This window comes from Taudactylus pleione, unplaced genomic scaffold (genome assembly GCF_031769625.1).
Source record: "Taudactylus pleione unplaced genomic scaffold, aTauple2 ptg000114l, whole genome shotgun sequence".
In the NCBI taxonomy this organism is placed as follows: Eukaryota; Metazoa; Chordata; class Amphibia; order Anura; family Myobatrachidae; genus Taudactylus; species Taudactylus pleione.
Window position 1 is genome coordinate 1936059 of NW_028284516.1, and position 11745 is coordinate 1947803.

General features: G+C 42.7%; 1 pseudogene; it reads right to left on the minus strand.

Annotated features, from left to right (window-relative positions):
• Positions 1 to 286: 286 nt before the first annotated feature.
• Positions 287 to 405, minus strand: LOC148524911 (5S ribosomal RNA; annotated as a pseudogene).
• Positions 406 to 11745: the final 11340 nt, after the last annotated feature.

Consider the following 11745-nt stretch of genomic DNA (forward strand, 5'->3'; position numbering starts at 1 on the left):
CCCAACATGGTAGGCTGCGGATACCTTAATATCAGGGTTGGCGCAGGAGTCGCCAATCTGTCCACAACCTGCGCTATGATCTGGTAGATTTGACTACTGTGGTGACTCTTTAGCACAGTGACCACAACAACCCATTTATATTAAGTCCAGTGAGGTCACCCCCATCGCCCCTCTCTGTGGCCTGGCCCGCGTAAGGGGCCGACGCCATCAGGTCTTTGGCTGCAAAAACCTAGCAGCCTGTAGTAATTGTTGAACGGCTACTAAAGATGATGCCTGCCTCAACCACTGCCTACAGCACCTGGTATTCCCAGGTGGTCTCCCATCCAAGTACTAACCAGGACCAACACGGCATAGCTTCCAAAGTCACATGAGATTGGACATGTCCAGTGTGGTATGGCTGTAGGTGAAATGTCCATTCATGATGGAAATAGAGGGCATAACCATAGGGGCTGCTGCTACAGGTCACACATGCCACCAACTCAGGAGCCCCAGCCATCTGTCTTACCTTTTCATTGGACATACAAGGTTTATCCAATGTCTAGTATTAATGTGACCATCATTTTACATCCAATTTACCCACGTATCTTTGTAGCGGGTTACATGAGGAGAAACAGCAGTGATAGACTTATGCTGACAAGGCAGCATAAGACAGCAGATTCCATAAGTCACATGTAATGCACATGATACATAATTTATATATATATATATATATATATATATATATATATATATATATATATATATATATTGTAGAAGCCATTTTGGAATAAGAATCCATTTTGTATGCCATGTATGCATGAAGGGTGGGTGCACAGGACAGGATGGAGTTAATTCATTGAAAAGACCCTGTTATAAGTGCACAGAAAAGCATATGTACATATATGGTAAGGTATGCGATTCCAATGTTTAAACAGAGCTATAGTCTCACTGCAGATAATGAATACCATGTGTTACACGGAATCTATAAATGTGGGCTGTTCTGTTGAATAAAGGCAGAGATGGAGATGCTTGTGGTTACATATACACGTTCGTGTCCGTGTCTCTTTCTTTCACATGATCATATGTAGCTTTAGCAAACAAGACTCTGAGGGTGACCAATAAAGAACTAATTTACTGGCCATAGCTAGTGAGGAGAATTGACATACATATATATATATATATATATACACACTCACACACACACACACACACATATCCACTGTTCATACACACTAAGCTCTCTGGCCAACTACCAAGCACCAGGTAGGACCTAGAGCTCTGCATGACCTGATCACCGCAGTGGAGGCATATGTACATACATGCAACAAAAAATGTTATGGTCAACTACGAACAGCCGACAAGGCTAAGTAGGACATCAAGCTCTGTATAACCTAGCCATCCACAGAGAGGCACCCAGGAAGATGAACCAAATCTCCTGAGAACATTTGCAAGTAACCCACAACAAGCGTCGGTTTACAGAAAACATACGTGTGAAGCACTCTCTAACCCCTAACCACAGTTTAGGGGTTTCAGGAAAGTAAAATTTTGAACAGTAGCACATTCATGCCTTACTGACCCGTTTTGCAAAATCTACCTGTAGATTTGCATCAATCGCTACGGATTCCAAGCAACAAAAGTTGGTAGGATTCCAATGTTATGCACTTTCCTGGGAACAAGGCATACTCAGGGATAGCCAACTTCCCTCCCCCCCAATCAGTACTCAACTCAGCTGAGTCTTCCCAATTAGGAGAGAGGGGGGATGGGCCACCCAGCGCTACCAGTATATGTGAATTACAATTTAGCCCATATAGCCTACAGCTGGGGCCAATGTAATGTGCTCATCGTCACAAATAGTCTTTTCAGAAACAAAGGCAGCATAACTCAGCAAAACTTAACGCATTTAAGCAGTACGTTTGCCATAGGCTCTTGATCAAAAAGCACACCAGCTTCGTAGGATATTTGAGCCTGTTCAACCTGCCACTAAGCAAGGTACTTTGGTCCATAATATGGGAAAAGGAAACCCAAGGGAGTTCCTATCCAGATGCTGGGAGGTTTGTCTACTTAACACAGTAACCACATAATACAGATTGTATGAGATCCTGTGGGGAAAACTCCCTCCAGCACAGGGACCTCAGCCGCCTGTCCTTCAGACTCTGACGTAATAATGACAAGTTCTGAGTACACACGTGATTTTGTTTCACCCTAACTACCCACACACCCGTAGGAAAGGGTTAAGGGAAAAGAGTGATAATTTACAGGAGTCAGTTCTTTTTACATAAGAAACAGTATCCATAAAACAACAAATCACATGTCATGCATAAACACTCTGTGAGTCATATGCATATAAGCTCTCACTACCACAATCAGCCTAGGCTTAGGTAGGATAGAGCCCTCTAAACACCTGAACCAGCAGTAGGAAAGGTATACAGGGAGACTGCCCAGCATCCTGAAGGAGCAACATTCAGAGAGCAACTGACATACACTTTGGCTGCCCTATGGAGGCTGGGAGTGGCAACCCACCATCACTGCGCCAGAGGACTGAACTAGCGTATGGATTGGGGAAGGGCCGCCAGGGAAGCGCACCTCCCCTATGCTGCTTGGACCCCTTATCGCAGCGGTCTAGTGTAGGAAACAAGTTGTATGCGTCCCGACTGCAGCTTAACCTGTAGGAAAGGGTTAAGGGGAAAGACAGTGACAGAATACAGGAATTAGTTCTTTTACAGAAGAAACAGTATCCATAAACAACAATCACGTCATGCATAAACACTCTGCGAGCCATATGCATATAAGCTCTCACTACCACAATCAGCCTAAGCTTAGGTAGGATAAAGCCCTGTAAAAACCTAGACCAGCAGTAGGCAAGGTATACAGGGAGACTGCCCAACGTCCTCTCTTGTAGGAGCAGCGTTCAGAGAGCAACTGACATACACTCTGACTGCCCTATTTGGAGGCTGGGAGGAGCAATCCACAATCACTGCCAGAGGACTGAACTAGCGTGTGGATTGGGGGAGGGGCGGCCGGGGAAGCGTACCTCCCCTATGCTGCTTGGACCTGCCCGGTAAACTGACCTGGCTGCCGCCACAAGCCCCGGCTGGTCAGGAACATCAAATCCCGGCGGTCTAGGCTAGGAGAACAAGCCGTATGCCTCCTGACTGCAGCGCACCTCCGGCCAGTCTCACTGCCGGAGGCCGGACCGCCACGTGGTCCCGGCGTCAGCGGCTGCCGCGACCACCTGCTTACCTGCCATCCACTTGATCCGGTTGCAGTCCAGGGCCAGAAAGCCCCTGCCGAATCCCCTGCCAAGGACCTGTCGAGGCTAGCGGTGCCCGAGGAGGTAGTTGCAGCGAGGCCGGTGCGCCTCCAATCAGGCGCGAGGCTGCTTCCAGGACAGCTCAGACCACCCGCTGAGATAGAGTAAAACGCTCTTTTCTTTTTTTTTTTTGTTACTCGTCTGCAGGACTGCTCCAGCAGTCCCACTGTCTATGTGGTGAACACACCAAACAGGAAGAACTGGCTGCCTGAGGCAGGGGGTGGGGTATATGAGGAGGAACCCCGGTGCATCCTGGGAGCAGAGAGCTCGTTTGTGTTAACTATTTGGTGACCGGGATTCATACCCCAACGTAATGGCTGTGGACCCCATAGAAGAAAAAAAAAAATTTTTTTTCTGTTTGTGTGCGCATTAGCCGCACATGCACCAACAAAGTAGCAACGCCAAGCGTGCGCCTGTGTCATAAGTCAAGGGCCGGTTGGTTTGTTGAAGGGCGGTGTAACCCCCAAAGTGCCCCCAAAAATAAAATAAAAATTAGTTTTCTGTGTTTGTTGATGCACGTGTGGCTAAGGTGAACACAAAGTAGCAGCGCCAAGCGTGCGCCTGTGTCATAAGTCAAGGGCCGGCTGGTCTGTTGAAGGGTGCTGTAACCCCCAAAGTGCCTCAAAAAACCCCCAAAAAACATTTTCTGTTTGTGACTTGTGTGCGCTTGGCGCGGCTACTTTGTTGATGCACGTGCGGCTAAGGTGTACACAAAGTAGCAGCGCCAAGCATGCGCCTGTGTCATAAGTCAAGGGCCGGCTGGTCTGTTGAAGGGTGGTGTAACCCCCAAAGTGCTCAAAAAAATTTAAATATTTTTTTTCCCTTTTTCTGTGTTTCTGTGCACCTTAGCCGCATGTGCATCATCAAAGTAGCAGCGCCAAGTATGTACTCTTTGGTGCCTAGTTTTTCAAACTGCCATCCTATCGGCCACTGTAGTGCCACTCCTAGATGGGCCATGTGTTTGTGCCGCACACTTGTGTCGCTTAGCATAGTCATCCAGCTACCTCGGTGCAACCTTTTTACCTAAAAACAATATTGTGAGGTGTTCAGATTAGACTGGAAATGCATGGAAATTAATTTTATTGAGGTTAATAATAGCATAGGAAAAAAAAATTAAAAATTCTGTGATTTTAGCTGTTTTTATGCTTTTTTCCAAAAAAAATACAGATCCAAAACACAAAACCCAGAACCCAAAACATGGAAGGGTGGTTTTGGCAAAACCAATCCAGATCCAAAACACGAAGATCGATCCAGATCCAAAACATGAAAAGTGGCCGGTACACACCCATTTATAATTTACAATGTAACTATAAAACATTGTGAAGTACCAAACAAGTCAATAAAGACATACAATCGTATTAATGTCAATGAACATGTATTTTCATTTTTATGGGAAAAAGGTGAGGAAATAAGAGGGGGGAGAGAGAAGGAGGGGGAGGTGCGTGAGAAAGACAAAGGGCCAAATGTAATAGGGTGAGAGTTTTGAAAATGTGAGAGAAAACTATCACATTTTTAAACTCAGCCAATGTAATAAAGTCACAGAACAGGCAAACTTGCATGTTTTTCAGACTCAAGAAACTCTCAAGATTTAAACTCTCATCCAGATGTTTCCTGTTTTAAAAAGACAGCTCAATCAATGTATTAGTATGAGAGTTTTACTGCTAAACTCTCACCCTATTACATTTGGTCCACAGACTGCCAATCATTTTTGGAAAATTTCAGATTAGATAAAAAACATTAAAAGAATATGGAGAAACTCTATGACGAATGGGTCTAGGAGAGACTGTTTAAAAAAGGGACCAAGTGGTATTTTCAAAAATCTTCGTAATATTGTTATAAGTGTTGGTAGGTAAATAAGCTAAATACAATTCCCATTTCGAATAAAAAAATCTTAACTCCTATTCCGATATCATGGAGAGCAGCACGTCTGTCAAATAGAGAGAAATTAGCAATTCATAACATTTCTATAGATGGGACGGTCTTCGACAGCCAGTGTTGTAAAATCAATTTTCTAGCCAAAGTTGTGAGAATTGTTAATAATGGCAATACAGATTTGGAAACTAAAGTTAGGGACCAAGATGTGAAGTCCGCTAAAAGAAATGGTTCCCAGGTGAAAGGTAGCTTTGTCCCCCGTGATCTGTTATATAAAGTTAAAGACCTTGTACCAATTTTTTTTTTTAACTTTGGAACATTGCCATACATTGTGAATAAAAGTCACAGAAGGAAAGGAACATTTCAGGCAACAACCAGGATCAGAGTGGGTTATGCGGCTCCATTTTGATTGTAAAAGATATGATCTATGGAGAAATTTTATATGGATTTCCTGGAATTTTTATGAATTTTAAAACTGATGGGAGTTGTTTAAGAATTCTGGAGGAATATGTCAAATCATGAAAATCATGAGCCCAAGAAGACCAGACTTTATGCCACAATTTATCTATATCAGGGGGCAATAAATAGTTGTACATAAAATTAAGTTTGAATTTACAAGTTGAAGCCAATGTAAAGATGGAGTATATAGGAGAGGACGTAACAAGGGAATCATATGAACCAGAGCTCGTTTTACTATGAATATAGTGTCAGGTTTGTAAGTATAGGAAAATATGATAATTAGAGATAGCAAATAAATATTTAAGCTGTTGAAAAAGAGTATAAGTTGCCTCCAGGGTTAAACACATTCTGAATAGCCGCAATTCCTTATTGTTTCCAAAAAAGATAATGAGAAATCGTGAGAATAAAATCTGGATTTCCACACAACTGGATAAATTTAGTGGAATAGGGATTTGACGGACCACGCTCTATAAGTATCCATAACAAATAATTTTGTGTACGATACCGCTCGGCAATTTTGAGCGAGGTAAATGAAGTAGAGCTGCAGGGGCAAAAGATACAAATAACGCTTCCTCTAAGAGCTGGTTAGTGAAATTAGATTGGCTTAGACACCAGTCCGAGATATATATAAAAGCCATGAAGGCCCAGTCCTCCTTTGGTTTTAGGGTGGAGTAATCGGTTCCTAGAGATCCTAGGTTTTTTACGATTCCATAAGAAGCATTGAAACGCTGTCGTACATTTAGAATTGTCAGCTTTAGATAAGAACATATGGATCATTTGTAGTGGGTATGTTAATTTAGGAAATTAGACACTTTTAATAACATCTACTCATCCCAATAGGGAGAGTGGAAGTGAAATCCACTGTTGAATTTTATATAATAGATAAATTGACTGTGTAATAAAAATACAAAGATATTTAAATTTGAAGAAGTGACCGAAAAGGTAGACACAAGGGGAGCACATAATGGCAGTAGGTCTGGTCTAGAGATTTTATACCATGCAAACAAGCTAAATATAGATATGAGATGTAGAATAGCTGTAATAGAGGGGGGGGGGGGGGGGAGAGAAAAAGAAATAAATCCTCAACAAACAAGTTAATTTGAGTTCCATAGCACCTACGTCGATACGCTGAAAGTGATGGTCAGACTGCAAAGCGACGGCCAGAGGTTCTAGAACTAACGCAAACAAAAGGGGGATAAGGGACATCCCTGCCGGATGCCTTGTTGAATTGAAATGGGAGATGATAGATACAGTAACTGCTAGCTACTATTCGAGAAGTAGAGGAAGTGTTTAGCTTTTGGATAAGTGATAAAAATTGCGGGGGGAGATCCAAATATGTGGAGCGTCTCATACAGGTGATCCCACACCAGTAAATCAATTGCTTTTTCTGCATCTAAGGAAATAGCTGAAGATCATCTTCATGAATTTGTGTCAAAATGTTGTAGGACTGCCAGAACTTTGCATATATTGGATATGGCACTAAGCCCCCATACAAATCCTGTCTGATGGGGGTGTACCAGGGTCAGGCCCGCCAAGAGCCGTGGTGGGCCTGGGTAACAGGGGGTGTGGCCTAATCACGGGAGGTGTGGCCATGTCCCCTTCTGAAAAACAAAAAACAATTTCAGCACCGCGTGCTGGCGAGGGGGGCGCTCTGAGCCCCCTCAGCCCGGCGCAAAGCCAGGGGGGGGCTCGATCAGTGTGATCGCTCCCCCCCACAGGCATAGGAGACTGCTGTGTGCTGGGCTGCTGTGAGGGAGGGGGGAGAGGCGGTGTCGGACCCGGGTCCCCAAGGAAGCCCGGGTAATTTATACTCGCTCCCCCCCCTCTCGGCGCCCCTAACCAGGGTAGGAATCACCAGCTTGAGCCGGTCCACAAGACTTTTGGTGAAAAATTTGTAATCTACATTTAATAAGGATATAGGGCGATAGGAAGCTGGTAGGGTGGGATCTCTGACGGGTTTTGGTAGAACTTTAATGAGAGCATAGTTAAAATAAGTTGGTAATGCCTGTCCTGAGAGTATGGAATTATAAAAGGTTTGAGAGTAGAGATACTATAGAGGTTGTGTGACATTTATAGAATTCTCCTGTGTATCCGTCAGGACCTGGTGATTTTCCGGGTTTAAGTCCATTGATAGCTGAAAGAACCTTTAAATTCAGTGACAGGGTGAATTAGTGAGGAAATTTGATATTCAATTAACCGTGGAAGTGTTATGGCATCCCAGAAAATGCGCTTATTATTCCAATTAACAGAATCTTGGGAGTATAGTTTAGAGTAGAAAGAGTGAAGGACATCTAATGTTGCAGGCCCTAAAGTACAGGGTGTGCCTATATCAGTCAAAGATAAAATAGCTGAACTAGACCTATCACCTTGTAGTAGGTTAGAAATAAGTTTACTATTTTTATTACTGTGTATGTGAAATTGGTATCTATTATTATGGATTCTTTTATCACCAATCTGTTGAATCAGGCTATCAAAGGCTAATTTGCATTCCTTAAATTCTGTTCTATGGAGGAGTGGATAGAGAACGGCGTAGAAGTTCAAAAGCATGAGTTAAGTCGGTCTGGGCAGACCGTAACATCTCGGATTGGTATCTTTTGTGAGGAGACATAAATGATAGGATCTTAACCTCTCAAAACTGCCTCTGCAGTTTGCCAATAAAGAGCTGGATCTTGTTGATGTTAAGAATTAGCAAATTGGTATTCATTCCAGGCAGATTGTAAAATATCCTGAAACTTATCAGAGGAAGTCAAATAAGAGGGAAAATGCCATAACCTGCTGTTGCCAGAGGGGACGGTGGTGTCTAACAAAATCCAAATAAGAGCATGATCCGTCAATCATTATCGGTCAGTCCCAACATCTCTATACCAAATATTTTAGAAGCTGGAATAGAAGATGGCAAAAAATAATCAATTCTAGAAAATGTAGAATGGGGAGCAGAATAGAAAGTGTACTCTTTATCTATTGGGTGGTGGAGACGCTAAATATCTACCAAGGGAAGATATCCAAGAAGATACTGAATACCTACTCGTCGAGGTCTAATGGGAGTAACAACTGTGGACTGGCGGTCCATACATTGGGAAACAATAAAGGTTCAAATCCCCACCCAAAATCAAATTGGAGTCTAAGTAAGGACATAATAGATTAGTAAGAGATAAAACAAAAAAACAACAAAAAAAAAAAAACACGTTTTCTCATAGACGGCAGGGGCATAAACATTGCAGAGTGTATAAGATGTGTCAAATATTTTTACCACAAGGAGAACTTAACGACCGTTTGGATCAGACTGCTGGTGTATAATAGAAAAGGGTAAATTCCTTTTCATTAAAATGGCTACGCCACGTGATTTTGAGTTATACGAAGCATAAACCACAATTTTCTGCCCTAACATAGAAAGTTTCTCGCGTTCCGGAGCTGTTAAGTGCGTCTCTTGTAAAAAGGAGATGTCAGCTTTTTGTAAATTAAGATACGAGATGGATTTTACAGCGTGTAGCCAGAGTATTAATGCCCTGGACGTTCCAGGAGCAGAATTTGAAATCATGTATAACGTAAATAGTAAAATGGGATTACCACAAGAGTCGGATCCAAATCAGGTCAAGAATCAAAATACAATTCCGTCAAAAAATGTGCCCCTAAATTACACATTTCTGAAAAATAACAAAATGAAGGCATAAAAAAGTAAATGGTTTCCTTATATGGCAGTCTTATAGGGGAAAAACAACGAGAAAACTGGAAGAGGGATCTCTAGATAGTAAACAAATCATTGAGAACTATCAGGATATAAAACCAATAAACCAAGTTATTCATTATAGGTAAATACTGAGGAGTAATCCCCACCTTATAAGAATGAATGTAATGACACAATAACTGAACATTCCAGGACTCGGTAATTATGAATAGAAGGAAAATACCATACTTTTAAAGTAGTTGAAGGAATAACAGTCCCTTAAAGGTAGATAATATCAAGCAATAAAAGACACTGTAAACATCAAGCCTGGAAATAGAATGAAAAATTTGAGTTAACCATACGAATTAACTGAGGACTATAATCGTTGAACTAGTCCTAAATACAACACAGATATCAGAACATAAGAAATACAGAGGACGATCAGAAGATGATGCTGAGGATTCAGTTTCTTCTTCTTCCAAAAAAGCCATTGCATCTGCGAATGATGTGAAGTCCTTGTAACCAGAATCTTGAAAAAGGCAAAGCCTCGCTGGATATAGAAGGGCAAACTTCTTCTGTGTTTTTATTAATTTGGCACACGCAGGCGACATCTCTTTCCAGGCATGTGAGACTTCTGCCGAATAATCTTGAAACATCAGGAAACTGTTATTCTGCCATACAACGGTTCCTTTTTGTATGTGCTGCAGTCCATATTGCTTATTTATGAGCAAAATTGAGGTATCAGAATATGACAGTACGTGGACGTTTGGCATCCCGAAAAGGGCCCAGTCTGTGCTCCCTTTCTATTGCAAAATCAGGAATTTCAGGAGAGGTCCAGAGTTGTAGAAAATCCTTGTGTAAGAATTGATAGAGGTCTGGGCCTTTAAGCTGTTCTGGGAAGCTAACAATTCTAAGACTGTTTCGTCTTGAATGATTTTCCAGATCGTCTACTTTATTCAAAAGTTGTTGGATATCTTTCTGTTCCTGATCCAATTGCTGCTTTAAGTCAAAAAGGGCCTGCTCATGTTCTTCATTATTTGATTCGTAACAACAACTTGTAAGTCTGTGGAATCTAATTGTGCTTTTAGGTCTTTGAGTGCGGCAGCAAACTTATTCGCTAGCGTCTCCATTATAGGAGTTATGGTATCTTTTATTGCAAGGACTACATCTTGGTGTGCGGTTGTTTGAATCCATGGTAGATTCATGTGTAGGCTGATTTAGCCAACATTGGAGTCAGATCAGGAGGGTCAGTTGTTAAGGTAATGTCTCCTTTTTACCTTCCACATGTACATGGAGTATAAGCAGGGGTAGAGGATTTAACAATTTTTTTCATACCCCCGAGATGGCAGCAGAGGATAAGGAATGGATTGCAGAACAGCAGTAGATAATAGGGATATTAAAAAAAAAAAAAAAAAAAGTTCTTTAGGGTATAATCCTCTAGATATTCTGGTATTGTAGAAGTATGGTATACATAAGTGTAGAGAATACAGTTGGTGGAAGGTGAGGGATCTTTCTCAGACATAATCAACTCAGAGATGCAGACATTGGTAACCAGGGATAGGTAGACAGGTAGAAAAACTTCCAGGGGCTCAGAAAAAAAGGAAAATAAACAAAAGAAAATAATAGGGCAGAGGTAGCAGATTCAGTTACTCACAGCAATATGTCATGGACACTGAGGCTCCACTGGTGGTATACTGGCAATGCACTCAGTGAATGAAGATGGCGGTGTCTTCCTCCTTTTATGGCCTCTCTCAGACGATAGGAACCGCAAGGGAACGGAGGTGCCGTGGTGCTGGCTCTCCTGGTGCGGTCCGGCTGCTCAGCCCGGTGGGCAGCGGACCCGCGCTCCTGGGTGGGTGATCCGGCCGCAGGGGACAGAGAAGCAGGCTGCAAAGAGGAAGGCTTCTGGCTTGCGATGGAGTAACGGGACCGGAGACACGGTATTTAGTCTCCAAGTGCATCGCAGCGTCCCGGGCATGGAAGTGGGGGAAGAATGGTATGTAGAGCCCCGGCATCGGAGATCAATGGCGCCGCATCGTTCTCCCTCAGCTCCCAAGCCCAGCCCGGCCATACACCTTATCTGTGCAACCATCCAATTAGTTGACTGGTTGGAAAGAAAATCTAGTAATGTACGGGAGCAAATGACAATGATCTATCTGCTTCTAAACACTGGAAAACAGACGAAAATCGTCAGACAAGTTGGTTAAATCAGTTTGATTTAACCAATTTGGCTTAATGACCGCTTTTCGGTTTTGTGAGGAAATGGTCAATTGTAATTTTCTCCAATACACTACCAGATTTTTGTTTTAACCAGTCTACTAGCTGGCTGGTTGGAAAGATAAACAATGATAAGTGGCTAGCATAACGGGGCCTTATTTTTCTTCGGACCTACCTGGGTGTGACGCGAGTATTCTACGTGGAGGGACCGGGGGTAACAGGTCTCTGGGTACAGGTGCTGCCC